Here is a 14,487-nt window from a genome sequence, read left to right as displayed (position 1 = left end):
TGGAAATGGGTGGCAATGTATATAGTAGACCTTCTTGTTTCATTAGGTCCTATTTATTCTATGTAAGAGCTCACCTTCCTGATCGAGTCACTGTGAGCTGGGAGTACAGGGTTGCACATCTTGTCAGTGGAGTCAAGATATTTTGTTTGCATTTCCACTCTTCAGCGATTTACCCCTTGCCCGAGTGAAAAATCCCAAGATGGCTACATTAACATTTCTTTTAATGTTCTTTTTAAAAAGAATACATTTTTAAAGTATGGAAATACTGCATCTAAATGTGCTCTATAAAAAGTACATTTGTTTATAATAGACCAAGAGAATTGCAAGCACAAATGTACAAATTGTTTTTAGATACAATCTCTGTCCTTATAGTCCTTATAATAGTCTAAAATGCACATTTCAGAGTATGTATCACATGGAGAAATGTGCTTTTGAATGTTGGGTGGTGACATAGACATCTAAAAAAGTCATATTAATTGCAAATACGCCCTAGTTAGTACCTTTTTGTTGAATTAGAATAATATCTACCTAAGTTTTATGAACTACAAAGAACAATTCACACTCACATAATTTATAGTAGGGAGAAAGATGATATATTAATATACAACATGCTAAGCCTGTTACTTCAAAAAGCAAGCATTTTTATTTTATGCACTTGAACAATTATGATTGTTGTTTGAAGTGAACAATAAAGTCAGAGAAGGGGAGAAAGAGAGAGAGAAGTAAAATGGCAGGGAAAAAGACAGAAGTAGAATTAATGAGGGGGGTTGGGGGAGAATCACATTTATTTATCCACATAACAAATAAAAATGAATGATTTTTGGCTGAAATATTTCATTAAGGTAAGACTGTGCCTTTTTATTCATTTATATTAGGTTTAAATGCCAGAAAAATGTTATTATTTTGCCTACTCTCATTTATTAAAATCATTTTTAAAATGTAGTTGCCAGACATCCATCTGTCATATCAGGAAATAAGCTAATTTTCTTTTTCTTTTCTTTTTTTCAAATATGCTAGAAGAAATTAAATAAGCCAGCGTAATGTAATTTATTTCATATTTGTTCCACTCTGTAAGAACACATAGACTTTTAGAAAAAAAAACTTTGCAAAGCAAATGATGACAACAAAAATCTATACCGTTACTGCTAATGGAAGGCAAGCCTTAAACATTTTGACGAATTTTCCTCATTTCAGCCTCTTTAATCCTCTGTAACTACTTTTGGATTTAAATACTAAGAGGGGCCATAGACGAAAAGCCCACCCTTAGAAGTTACCAAATAGCCACGATCAATGATCACTAAAAATGCATCATTATTATTTTTTCACTCCAAATTGAAAAATAACAACAAGAACTTACATATTTACACTTTGACAACTCAGTTTTGGATGCTCATTTTGATATTCTCATTTGGTGACTAACCCTAACCAAGAAGAAATGAGTGGAGGCAGAGCTTTGTAGTCATGGAGTCAGTATTTGTCCTTAGGAATGTGGCTTGGCCTGGTATTGTTTATGACTGTAACCCAGCTCAGAGCCACTCCCACAGCCTTAATGTTCTTCGGTCATATGTATCCCTAGCACTTGCAGTAACTCTGCTAGGCAAAGAGCAAAATTTTGCTGATTTTCATCTTCTGTTTTCTGAACCTTAGTAATTTTAACACTAACATCAATGTTCTTTTGTAAATATTAAATATTTAATTCATTTTTGTATTTCATGTGTATACAGAGAGAGCGGGGGTGGGGGGAGAGGGAGAAAGAGAGAAAACAGAGAGAGAGTTCATATGTAGATTCCCTGGGAACTGGAGTTCCAGGTAGTTGTGACCCACCCAGAGTGGGTGTTTGGAACCAAACTCTGGAAGAGTAGTGGGAGCTCTTAGCAGCTGAACCATCTCCCCAGCCCCATCAGTATCAACATTGGTGATGAGCACACAGACACACGCTTTTTAACAATTTGGAAGAAGCACCATTTCGTGTCCCCAACAATTTGAGTAAGTGGTTTAATACTGCCTTATCTCCCAGACCTGTACAGGACAAAGATCGCCTTCCTTGTTTTCCATGGTCAACAGTAAGAACCTCACTTCCATTTTTCTTTTCTCTTTTCCTCTTTCTCTTTGGTGGGCTTCCTTCTTGTCCTCAAATAAGCCAACTGTTAACTGTGCCTTGGCGTTGCTTGGTAGAGGTACTCGCTTGATTTTTAATGTTACTATTACTTCTTTTTGGCTAAGCAATGACTAGGAGATATTTCTCTCATGGTCTTTTTACTGTTTCTTCAAACACTGGGTTTCCTTCAAGTGCTATGTGTTTTCCCAGCTGCTCTTTAAGGTCTGAGTAAGTGGGTGGCAGGCTTCTCTATAAAGGGACAGGTAGTATTTTAATTCTTCACTGGCTATGGTTTTGTAACTACTCAGGTCTTCCATTAGAGCAGGACAACATGCAAAGAATCCGTATGCAAATGAGTGGGTGAAGCTACATAACTTTTTATGTTCTTAAAGAGGCAGCATGCCAGATTTAGCTTACAGACTCCAGATTTCTGACTCTGGTTCTGGACCTGCCAGGACACACTTGTTATTGTCCCATGATGTTTTTGACTCATTTTTTGTGAATATGTACATTCATAGTTATTTTAATTATGACTCATAAGTAAGATAATAATAATATTTATTGACTATGTAAATATGTTAGAGACTTGTTAAAAATGGTATCTGATTTCATATCTTTAATGCTCTCAAAGGCCTTTTAGAGTAGATTCTAATGCTAGCATCTCTTACAGGTGAGGAAATTAAGGTACAGAGAACATAAGTATCTTGTTCATTGAATTAATTAAAAGGAATCTGTGCAGAAAACTCCAGTGATAACTCCAAACTCTATTGTTTACTTGTTCCCCCACACACTGGTAGTTACTTTTTCAAACAGTCTGCATTACAGCCAGACAATTTTGACCTAAAGGGTTTGCTCAGATAAGAGTTGTAAATAGCATGTTTCTTACTTTACTTTGCAGACTATAGATATCAGTTGACATCTTTGTATCATAGCCCCCAAGAAGACCTCTTTGCTTCTGTGATAAAGGAATACAAAATTAACAAGTATCAGACAGAAGAAAGCTACAAGACGACTTTTACCTTGAGACAAGTCAGGTACAGACCTTTCATGGAAATACTCTCAGGAATGGTCTCATGTAAAATGAATGAAGGTTCTGACCATAATTATTCTTTTTTGTTTGTTGGTTGTTTGTTTTGAGACAGAATTTTTCTGTGTAACATCTCTAGATGTCCTGTAACTCACTCTGTAGCCAATGCTGGCCTGAACTCACAGAGATCTATCTGCTTGCCTCTGCCTCCCGAGTGCTACAATTAAAGGTGTGTGCCACTACTGCCTGGAGATCATAATTATTTTTCTATTCACTTGCTCATTGCTTAAAATGCAATAGGCACAGGGTGATAAGGGACAAATAGGGGATTTATTATGTAAGGTATAGACAACAGCCTTTGGAGGAAACCTAACTGCAAAAAAAATGCTTGCCTAAATAATCCAAAGTTTGAGGAAAACTCATTAAAATAATCTCTACTTCTATTTTTAGAAATAAGCATTGTTAATAAGTTGTCATGGTCTATACTTTCTGTGCAGATCCTATAGCCTGTATACTGGGATGGCACAGAATTTAGCTTTGCATTCTTATTTTGCTATTTAGCATTATGACCATTTTTTTCTCTTTAAATGTCTTTCAAAAGTATCATTTCATTGTACGTCATTTAAACTTCACACCACTGTCTAATATCCACCCATGAGACACCAAGATTCCTTCCTGAAGATTTTCTGGACTCACTTGGCCTCTTCCAAAGAACAGTTTCTCTAAGAAATGAGGACATTTGAGCCCTTTCCATCAACATGGTTGAAGTAAAATGTCACGGATTCAATTTGGTTATCTGGAAAATTCACTTATGCAAAACTTATAATGGCAAATAAATGAGCTGTTAATGAATGTAGATGACATCTTGTCCAAAAACTGTCTAGCTGCATGACAGAGTCTAATCACTATTCCTATAAATTAATGCAGAGATGGAGAAGCTGTGGCGTCAATAAAGCTGCACCTCCAGATTCGAATCCGAAGGACTGCAGAATAAAGACCAGAGCGAAAATAAGTTGATTATTCGTTAAATTAATTCAAATGAGAAATCGTTGTAATTAAGGCATTCAAGAATGTTGTCCAATTAACCTTTTTAATCTTGCTTCCCCTTTACTTTTCAAATACATACATTCACATATTACACACACACACAGAGAACATATATGCATTCACAAACACAGCTATAGTCCTATGAGAATAATTTTCCATTTTGCTAAGAATTCAAGATTAAGAGTTAGTGACAATCATTTTTTTTTAAGTCTTGACATATCTAGCTTCTAGAATCACATACATATGGTGAATTTGGGTGGATAACCAGATTTTTCAAAAGCTCCAATCCAAACGTTTTGATCTTTCATTTAATATAATCAATAAACCCCTCACGTTACCTTTTTTAGGGGAAAATAACTTTTTAAAAATATAATTTCAGGAAGAGGGGACCTCACTGTATAAAACATCTTGAATATTTCTCTCCCTTTTGCCTTCAAGATTCTGCTCCCTTGAAATTCAACTTAAATTCTGAATCTAACTGATATTCCTTAGTCATTAATCCCACAAGGGGTTTAAGCACTGCAACATGTCCTAGCAGATGCAAAAATCTAAAAATTTTTGCTTTTAATAATATTTACTCTGTCTCTAATTTCCTATGTAAGAAAACATTCTCCATTCTCTTGCGCAATTACCCTCATAAGGGCTTTGCCAAAATCAGCTTCCACTTTAGATGTCTGAGAGAGTTCAGTAGCAGTTAGATTTTTTTTTTACTAGTTCCATGTTGCTTCATAAAAAAAGTAAGTCTGTTTTGCACTGCTACCTCCAACAATTAAACATATTGTGAAATATACCCATGATGCCTGTTTCAGTACAATAGTGTTATATAGCAACACAATTTCCAGACTGTCTCCAACTTATAAATACATTTAGTTCTAAAAAAAAAAGTCATATACTTAATTAGTCACTTGAAGCAAGTTGTACATTTTACAAATGCAAGGATAGTAGCACTGACGTGTAGATTCCGGGGATAATCACAGATTTTTAAATCAAGGCTCCCAATGCCAGGTGTGGGGTACTTTTCTATTGAGTTGTTGGCCTTAGAAGTTCCAGAGGCTCCCCAAAGAAGACTGGGTATTGCTACTGCTGATGGTAAGAATGAAGGCATCCAGTGCTCTGGACAAGGGAGAGAAGACTCCCATACCCCTTAACACATGCTAATGTCATCTGAAAGAAGGGAACCTCAGTTAAGAATGCCTCCATAAAATCAGGTTGTGGGCAAATCTGTATAGTATTATCTTAATTAGTGATTGATGGGGGAGAGCCCAGCACACTGTAGGTGGTACCATCATAGATGGGTAGTACAGTATTCTATAATAAAGCAGACTTGTTGTAGGAAGGGTTGCTTATTCATTCCCAGCTGCCCAGCGAGCTTAGACCTGAAATAATCACACAGAAACTGTGTTAATTAAATCACTGCTTGGCCTGTTAGCTCTAGCCTCTTATTGACTAATTCTTACATATTAATTTAACCCATTTCTATTAATCTGTGTATTGCCACGTGACAGTGGCTTACTGGCTAAAGTTCCCAGCATCTGTCTCTCGCAGAGGATCCATGGCTTCTCCCTGACTCCACCCTTCTTTCTCCCAGCATACAGCCTACCTTTCCCTGCCTACCTAAATTCTGCCTTGCTATAGATCCAAAGCAGTTTCTTTCTTCATTAATGGTAATCACAGCACATAGAGTAGACTCCCACATCACAGACTGAGCATATCATGTTGAGCAAACCAGTAAGCAGCACCCGTGCATGGCCTCTACATCAGCTCCTGTCTCCAGGTTCCTGCCCTGCTTGAGTTCCTACCTTGTCTTCCCCTGATGACGGACTATGATAGAGACCTGTCACAAGGGACGTAAAGCCTTCCCTCATGAAGTTGCTTTTGGTCATGGTGTTTTATCACAGCAACAGGAAAATAAACTAAGAGAGACAGACTCATCAATGATCATATCAACTGTAGACTATTTCTACTACAATAACAGTGTGTCAGGGAAGATATGTCTACTGGTGCAATAGTGGCATAGCTACACTTGGTGTAACTAACCACTTTGTGATTGGATTTGAGTCTTCCTTTACAGGACTAATTAAATACCTACTACTATAAACTTAGTCAAAAGTCTATGGCTATAGAGATTATGGACCCAATAGGAGGTCATACCATTATTGTTTTGCTAAATGGACCATATTGTCAAGCTTCCTACTAAATATTTAGTTATACTTAGAGATTAGTGCTGCTCTCAGTGTAAGGCAGAGAAGCTCCACTTTCCAGAGAGTGACTGCCAATGCAGAGATTTCTATCTGGCTAAAGTGATGAGAATAAATGACTTCTGAGCACTCATCCCTAAGTGGGCCATCTATATCAACCCCCACAACTCAGCTAACATGATGGTAGGGGAACATAGCTGTGTATGTCTATTTTAGCAAAAGAATATATGAACAAGAAGTTGAGGAAGAGTGCTATGAAATACTGCCATCCAGACATGCCATGACCTTTACAATCATGTATGCACAGCAACAGGAGATGCCTGCACAAAACTGGACCATTCAACACTAGAGCATGAACAGACGAGATACCATGACCTTTTTGAGGAGCTCTTGGCTAATAATGGCTTTTGCAAGAGAGAATGCCATTTGCTTTAATCATGTCTCAGGCAAAAAGGGGTGCACATGGAAAATAAGGGACTGGCTAGCTGAGCACAATGGGGGTATATGTGAATATAATTACAGTCTATCTTATAGATGTACCTATATCTCATAAATATATGCAACCATAAAAAAGACATGCAGATCGTAAATATGCTTAAAAGGAGATGTTTCAGCATCATTGACTAAAGAGGGACAAGTTAGAACCATTGTGTGATACAAAGAGAAATGAAAAGGGGCCTCATTCACCGGTGTTATTTTAATGCACCCATGAGCTCTTATGACCTCAAAGTACTTTGATAAATCTGCAGGTTGTCACCTTTTTACTTTCAGGAACAAGTTACTGGTGTGTGTCTTGCAGATGGTGCTTAGCAGGCAGTTTGTGTAGATGTCCACCATGCTACAGAGGCAGCCTATCTCTGTTTGCAGTCAGACTGAGTCAAACACTGCCTGTAAAAATGGGGTCTCTCAGGGCAAGTCAAAATCTGAAAATCCATGGTCTTACCCAGTATGGACCACCTTAGAGCAGGACACAGCATTGTCCTTTCCATCGTCCAATCACATTACAGCAAGGCATCGTCACCTCTCAATCCAGCCTCAGTCTCTTGCAATACTTCCATTTCTTTCCCTGGGTTATCAAACCTCTGTCAGATCCTAACTGTTCCTTCTCATTCACAGTCAAACCTTAGCTAATCAAACCCATTGATTCTTATTTGCCTCATCACAAAATTTATGGAAGAGGACTTAATAGGCATAAAGAGTCTCATTCTTTCTATTTTCAAGCTTTGATTAGCACAAAATAATTGCAAATAATAACTAATTGATAGCTGGTCAACATCACCCTAAAAATCCAAACCAAAAACTTTAGGCTTATACATTTTACCTAAGGTGAGAGAACACTAAATATATTGTAACCACATCCCTGGAAAAGGCATAAATGCATCACTTTTTCTCCATCAATCAAAGGGAGATAAAAACAAAGTGAATTTTCCGAACACGAAATGTCTGTCTGAACTAGGACGAGCCACAAATTGTCAGTCTTCGTCTTCTGCAGCTGTCAACATAAAAGGATCTCCAAGGTCTCATTCACATCTACGCAGTCACATATGTTCTCAGGCCTTAGTGGGTTCACAATCTGGTAGAAGTAGGAGACTAACCATCCTGAAAAAAACAGCAAGCATTACTAGGAAAAATATAATTAGGTGCTCAATTACGTGGTACGGGATGCGAGCATTCTAGGAATTGAGAGCACAGTAGTCTGATGCTGGAAAAAACATGTCAAAGCTTCACGGAGTCATTGTGGGGTTTTTTGCTTGGCCTTAAACATGACATACTATCATTGTTATTCTGGATCCATTGGGGCAGTTGATAATTTTCAGGGCAATAACTGTGTCTTCTTAATTGTATTCTCCCTCCCTTGAGTTCCTTGTCTACACCATTGGAATTAGCTCTAAATCCACTCTGTCTTACCCTGTTTACTGGAGTAAACAGTTCCGTGGAGTGGCTAGCCCCACTTTATTGGAAATCTGCTGAGAGCTGCGCCTCTATCTTGTGTCTTGACCAACACGTCTGTGCGTCAACAGAGGACTTCAGTATGCTCTTTATGACTCAGAGCTTACCAATTCTTCAAGGAACTGGGATTAATTCATACTTTGTGAAGGGAGCTGGTTTCAAAGGCAAAGAATTTAAGTAAAAATCTGAGGATTCTGGGATGGGGTAAGAATGGGAGTTTGGTGATGGACTAAGAGAACTCAGGTATTTTTGACTTTTTTTTTTTTATATTCTAATGCCAATTGCTCTAGCACCTTTTTTTGTTCATGTAAAAATCCTTCCAGTCTGTAATTTTTGAATCCCCTGCTCAAGTCCTTAGGAACTTACATCCTGGTTATCATTTTATCTGTATTTTTTTTTAACCTCCTGCGTGGGGCTAGACATACAATGAACATATGTAAGTACCGGGTTCTCTATCTACTCGTTTATCCCTTTTCTTACTTTCCTATTGTTGTAGGTAAAGCACCATAACCAAGGCAATTTATTAAAGCAAATGTCATTTCATTGGGCTGACGGTTTCAGAGGGTTAGAGTTCATGATGGCAGAGCAAAGGCATGGAAGCAAGAACAGCTGATAGACCATGTCTTTGGATCCAAAAGTCCAAGGCAGAGAGAGCATACTGGAAATGTTGCAACCTCAAAGCCTCAAAGTTCCGACAAGGCAACACCTAATCTTTCCCTAACAGTTTCACACCAAGTAGGAACCAAGTATTCAAACATATGAGCCTAAGGGACCCAACTTGAAATGTCCCAACTTGAATTTAAACCCTCAAATTCCAGTGACATCCTTCCTCCTACAAGGCCAATAAAACCAGAATTGGCATTTTTAAAGAAGCTCTTTTTCAATATGGGTATCACTTAGGGAAAGGGCAGGACTCACCCTAGTGGGAAGGGACAATCACACACCTGTCCCTTAATATTCATACATGTGATTTTGATAGCTACTGAAATTTTACAAAGATTTTTGAAAAGACACCCACTCCCTGTTTTCTTCTCTTTGTTTTTGAGAGTGCAGAGGGTCCTTGCTGAGATTCCTTGGCTAGGATTACAGGCTAATGAGGCCAAAGCACAGCTCACAAATACAGCATAGGGGCTTAGAGTGTGTTTTGACCATAAACAAGATTTGTTTACAATTATTTTGTGAGTTTCCAGAAAATGGCAGGTTTGCATGTGAGAGTCAGGCCATGCTTAAAGGTCATATGCATGCAGGCCTTAGGCATGCTTTATAGTGGCTTTAACAATCTTACCTGAAATATGGCTGTATGTAAAGATAATTTTCAATTAAAGGCTTAAATAATGGGATGTCTGGGTGCCCACACATGCTTAAGAAAAAAAATGTATTGTAAATGAAACATAAAATAATAAAGAATTTTAATTGATAACTGTGGTAGTTTGAATGTAATTGCCCCCCCTCATCTCAAAGGGATGACTCTATGAGAAGGTGTGGCTTTGTTGGAGGGGATATGACCTTGTTGGAGAAAGTGTCTGACTGTGGGTGGGAGATTTAAGGTTTCCTATGCTCAGGATACCTCTCAGTCGACTTCCTGTTGCCTGCAAGATCCGAGGACTCTCAGCTCCTTCACCAACCAGCACCATGTCTGCCTGCACATTGCCGTACTCCCCCCGCCCCCCCCCCCCATGAGGATCATGGGCTGAACCTCTGAACTGTAAACCACCCCAATTAAATGTTTTTCTTTACGACAACAACAACAACAACAACAACAACAAGAGAATCTGATCTCCACCAAGGCATCCTTCCCAGCACATTTTGTTAACTATGTTGCAACCATTGACTTTCAGCTGGTGAGAGAACCTAACCGGACTGTAGAACTAGGGGTTCCTTTCTCTTCCACGTCTCTTTAATTTTCCCTGTCTGACCTGCCTGAAGGAGATGGCTGCACAAATTAAGGGGATTCCTGGTGGCTCCACACTCATGCTGTGAGAAAAGATTCCTGATAAACACTCAAGGGAGAACCAGAACTATTTGTTGAAGGGTAAGACACATGGCAAGACAAAACAAAGGTGTCAATACAGAGTTCACTTCTTTGGAGGCAAGAACTGAAACAATTCGGACTTCTTAGGGGAGCAGTCCTCCCCCAAGACGGAATGGGTTCAAAGGAAAGACCAGGAAGTCCATTTTGGAGAGGCTAAGGCGAAGACGTGTGCTGTGCATTCCAGCAGAGATATATCGAGGACAATTTAACCTACATCTAGGAAGAATAGAATCATGTCTGATTCAGTGACGAAATTAGAATCCCTTTCAGTGCAAACAAGGCTACGTGGTTATTAGCATCTATTTGCTTTCAATTGTCATAGAAACTATATCTTTATTTTATTGACTTGAAATTTTGCATACATAGCACCATGACTCCTCATTAGCAGACTCAGTTATTTAGTTTCAAAATGTGCGTTTTGTTTGGTGACATAAATTACCATGAAAATCACAAAAGCTTTTAAATCACCCTTCGCTTCAAGGGCGAGCAAAAGTGGAATCAATGAAAACACATCATCACGTTGCATATTTGGGTTTTAATTTGTTTTGTTACACAAGGTATCAAACATACAGATATTTAGTTTTAGTTTTAGGTAATCCTAACTGTTGTCCAGTCATTCAAAAAGTGTTTATTGAATAAATGTTAGGAGCTTGGAAAATCTCAGAGAACAGTGGATTTTTTTTAAATGTCCTCTTTGCAATTGGTAGAAGCCTGCCTTGAAGCTGTGGTTGGGAGGTAGATGGAGGAAGGCTTAAGAGAAAAGTGTAAAATTGGAATCACAGTATAGTGATAAGTCCTATAAATAAAGGTTTGAGCAAATTGTTTCAGTGAGTGGGGAGGAAGAACTCTCCCAGCTTGGAGAAATTATATCCCAGTATAAATATTTTTCAATCAAATTAATTTTATTAGCTGCCTACTTGGAACCAGCTTATTGATTTTACTTTGCTTATATGGTTAAAAACTAAATAAAATAATGTAGGGAATTTCTTTTAAAATTAATTTATTCTTTGACAATTTTATACATGCAGATGATACACACTGGTCCCACTCATCTCTCTATTTTCATTTTTTTCAGGTCCATTATCTTTATTTATGGTTAAACTACATGAAGTCAGAAGATTGGTGGTCAGGAAATGTATATCTTTTATTATATTTTGTATTTAATGTGTTCTTCAGCAATCTCATACCTGTAAGGCACGCTGGTTCCTCTAAATAGCACTCTCTCTCTCTCTCTCTCTCTCTCTCTCTTTCTTTGTCTCTGTCTCTCTCTGTCTGCCTGTCTCTCTCTGTCTCTCTGCCTCTGTCTCTCTCTCTTTCTCTGTCTCTCTCTGTCTCTGTCTGTCTCTGTCTGTCTCTCTCTGTCTCTGTCTGTCTGTCTCTATCTGTCTCTCTGTCTCTCTGTCTCTCTCTCTCTCTCTCTCTCATCTCTCCCATCTCACATTCCTGTCTTTAAATTGTGACTCACCATTGTTAATCAGGCCTGCCTGTGTGGTCACGGGTTTGGAACTGTTCACTGGATCCTGATGAACTTGCACCCCAGTATCCTGTCTCCATAGAACAATATCCTCCCACCACTCTACCCAACCCCCACTCTTTCCACCAAGCCCACTTTCTTTTCTTTCTTTTTGGTTTTGTTTGTTTGGTTGGTTGGTTTTTGTTTTTCTTTTTTTAAGATGGGGGGTCTCTCTAGAAAGCCCTGACTGACTTGGAACTCACTATGTAAACCAGGGTGATCTTAAACTCATAGAGATCTGCCTTCCTCTGCCTCCTAGTGCTGGGATTAAAGACATGCTAACTAACATGTCTAACTAACACTCCCCCCCACCACCACATTTTCATGTCTCTTTGTTTTGTCCTGCTTTTTCTTTTTCTTTACTGCCCACTGGATTTCCCAAAGGCCACTTACATGAGCAGAGGGATGAAGCTATCTACTGGAGAGGAGTAACTTGCCAATGGCTACATTACTGAAGACAATGACTTCCTTGACTGACATTAGCTTCACTAGGTGAGGTGTAGCCTCCTGAGACCTTCCCCTATTTACGAATTAATATTCAAGGGTTGGTCTTCTGTAGACCCATAAAAGCAACTGCAGCTTCTGTGAGCTCATAAATACAGTAGCCGTGCCAAGCCAAGCCAAGCCAATATTTCATAACCCTCTTCCCCATCATCTTCCCCATCATGAAACTCTTACATCCTTCCTTCCCCTTCTTCCGTGGTGTTTCCTGAGCCATGGAGAGGGTGATGTGCATGTTCATTTAAGGCTGAGCACATAATAGTCATTCATTATCATCATCTTGACCCATCGGTCCCTGTACTAACTGTTATCTATTATAACTAGATGCTTCTTTGATCAAAGCTTAGGGTAACACTGTTTGTTCTACTGGCCTACTGGTCTACCCATATTCCATCAGTATTCAGGAGACCTCTTGACAGCATGTCCATTCAGCAAAACGAAAGTAGTAGATTCTTCCCTAGTACCTCTGACCTCCCCAGTTGTGGATCTTTGATGAGGTCCACAGTCACAGGCATACGCTCCCTCCTCTGGACTGAAGGATTGGACCTCATATCCAGTCATTGCATCATTGGGTTGCTCTCATTGCAGCCATTCCACTGTGGCCCTGTAAACACCTTGCCTGGCTTGTTGGCACTGTAGTGTTCAGAGCTGGCAATACCACCACTGGCTTTTCTCTCATGGTTGCCTTTATAACCAGTGCAAAGACTCTAAAGGCTAGTCAGAGCATCCGGTTGCATCGTGGCTTCTCTAGAGTCTGCAACCAAGACACACGGTGTCAGCAGCCACAGGGTCTTAATGTCCAGTTCTGGTGAACTGCCAGGGAAAGTGGCTGCAGCCTAAATATTTTGTTAGGCCTCTGGGAATTTCTTGACCAACAATTCCCAAGGTGGTGTTCTATATTTGACACTTGGATTTTCATTTAATAACCCATGACTGCTTGAATCAGCATCACCCACAGATGCATGGTACCTGAATTCAAATCTGTTTTTCAAAATTGTTTTTCAATTAGCCTGTAAGTCTTGCTTTCCCTGTGATGTCTTCATCCACTGATGTTTTAGTTAATTCTCACCTTGCTCCCATCTTCTCCTTTATCCCATCCATTAATTTCCATATTCATGTGCACTGCCATCCCTTGCCTGCTTGAGGCATCTACTCCTTCCCACTGTGACCCCCCTCTTTTATTGCTTCCAGGTCTCTCCACACCTTCCCAGGTAAACAGATATAAAAATTTAAAGTTACAATTCATATTCAAGAGAACATGCAGAGTTTGACTTTCTGGGGCTGCATTACTTCACTCAGTAAAATATTATAATATCCATTTTCTTGCAAACTTCCTTTATCTTTTATAAATGAAGAAAATCCTGCTGTGTGAATCTGCCACATTTCCATGATCCATTCACTGGTCGATGGGTGCCAAGACGGGTTCCATTTCTTAGCTGTTGTGAAGGAAGCAACAATGAATGTGGGTAGCCTCTGTCTCTGTAGAACAACATGGTCTCTTCAGTGGTATGGCTGGGTCATAAGCAGTTCTATGTTCTATGATCAGCTTTTTGAGCAGCTTGAGGAACCTTTAGAATGATTGTATAGTGACTGCACCAGTTTGCACCCTCACTAACAGTAAACAAATACGTTCTTTCTAGTCTGGAGAGATGGCTCAGTGGTTAAGAGCATTGCCTGCTCTTCCAAAGCTCCTAAGTTCAATTCTCAGCAACCACATGGTGGCTCAAAACTATCTGTAATGAGGTCTGGTGCCCTCTTCTGGCCTTCAGGCATACACAGAGACAGAACATTGTATACATAACAAATAATTAAATATTAAAAAAATACTTTCTTTCCCCCACAGCCTCACCATCACTCGTTGTCATTTTGATTTTTGATGATAGCCAGTTTGGCTTGGGCGAGGGAGGTTCTTATCTGCATTTCCCTCATGGCTAAATTCATCCACAGTTTCGTGCACAGGAGACTGTCTTACAGTCCACCCTTTCTTTTTCTACCTCATCGGAAGGGGCTGGCCCTTCTCAGAGATACTGCAACAAGGTGTGAATTAGAGAAATATTCAGCTTCTAAGTTTACCTTGTGGATAGCAGGACTGCAGCTTTCCAGGAGGACCTATGGAGCTAG

The sequence above is a fragment of the Microtus oregoni genome, unplaced genomic scaffold (genome assembly GCF_018167655.1).
Source record: "Microtus oregoni isolate MIOR12 unplaced genomic scaffold, Mior012 000057F_ref0000458, whole genome shotgun sequence".
NCBI classification, from domain to species: domain Eukaryota; kingdom Metazoa; phylum Chordata; class Mammalia; order Rodentia; family Cricetidae; genus Microtus; species Microtus oregoni.
This window is presented reverse-complemented; position numbering follows the sequence as displayed.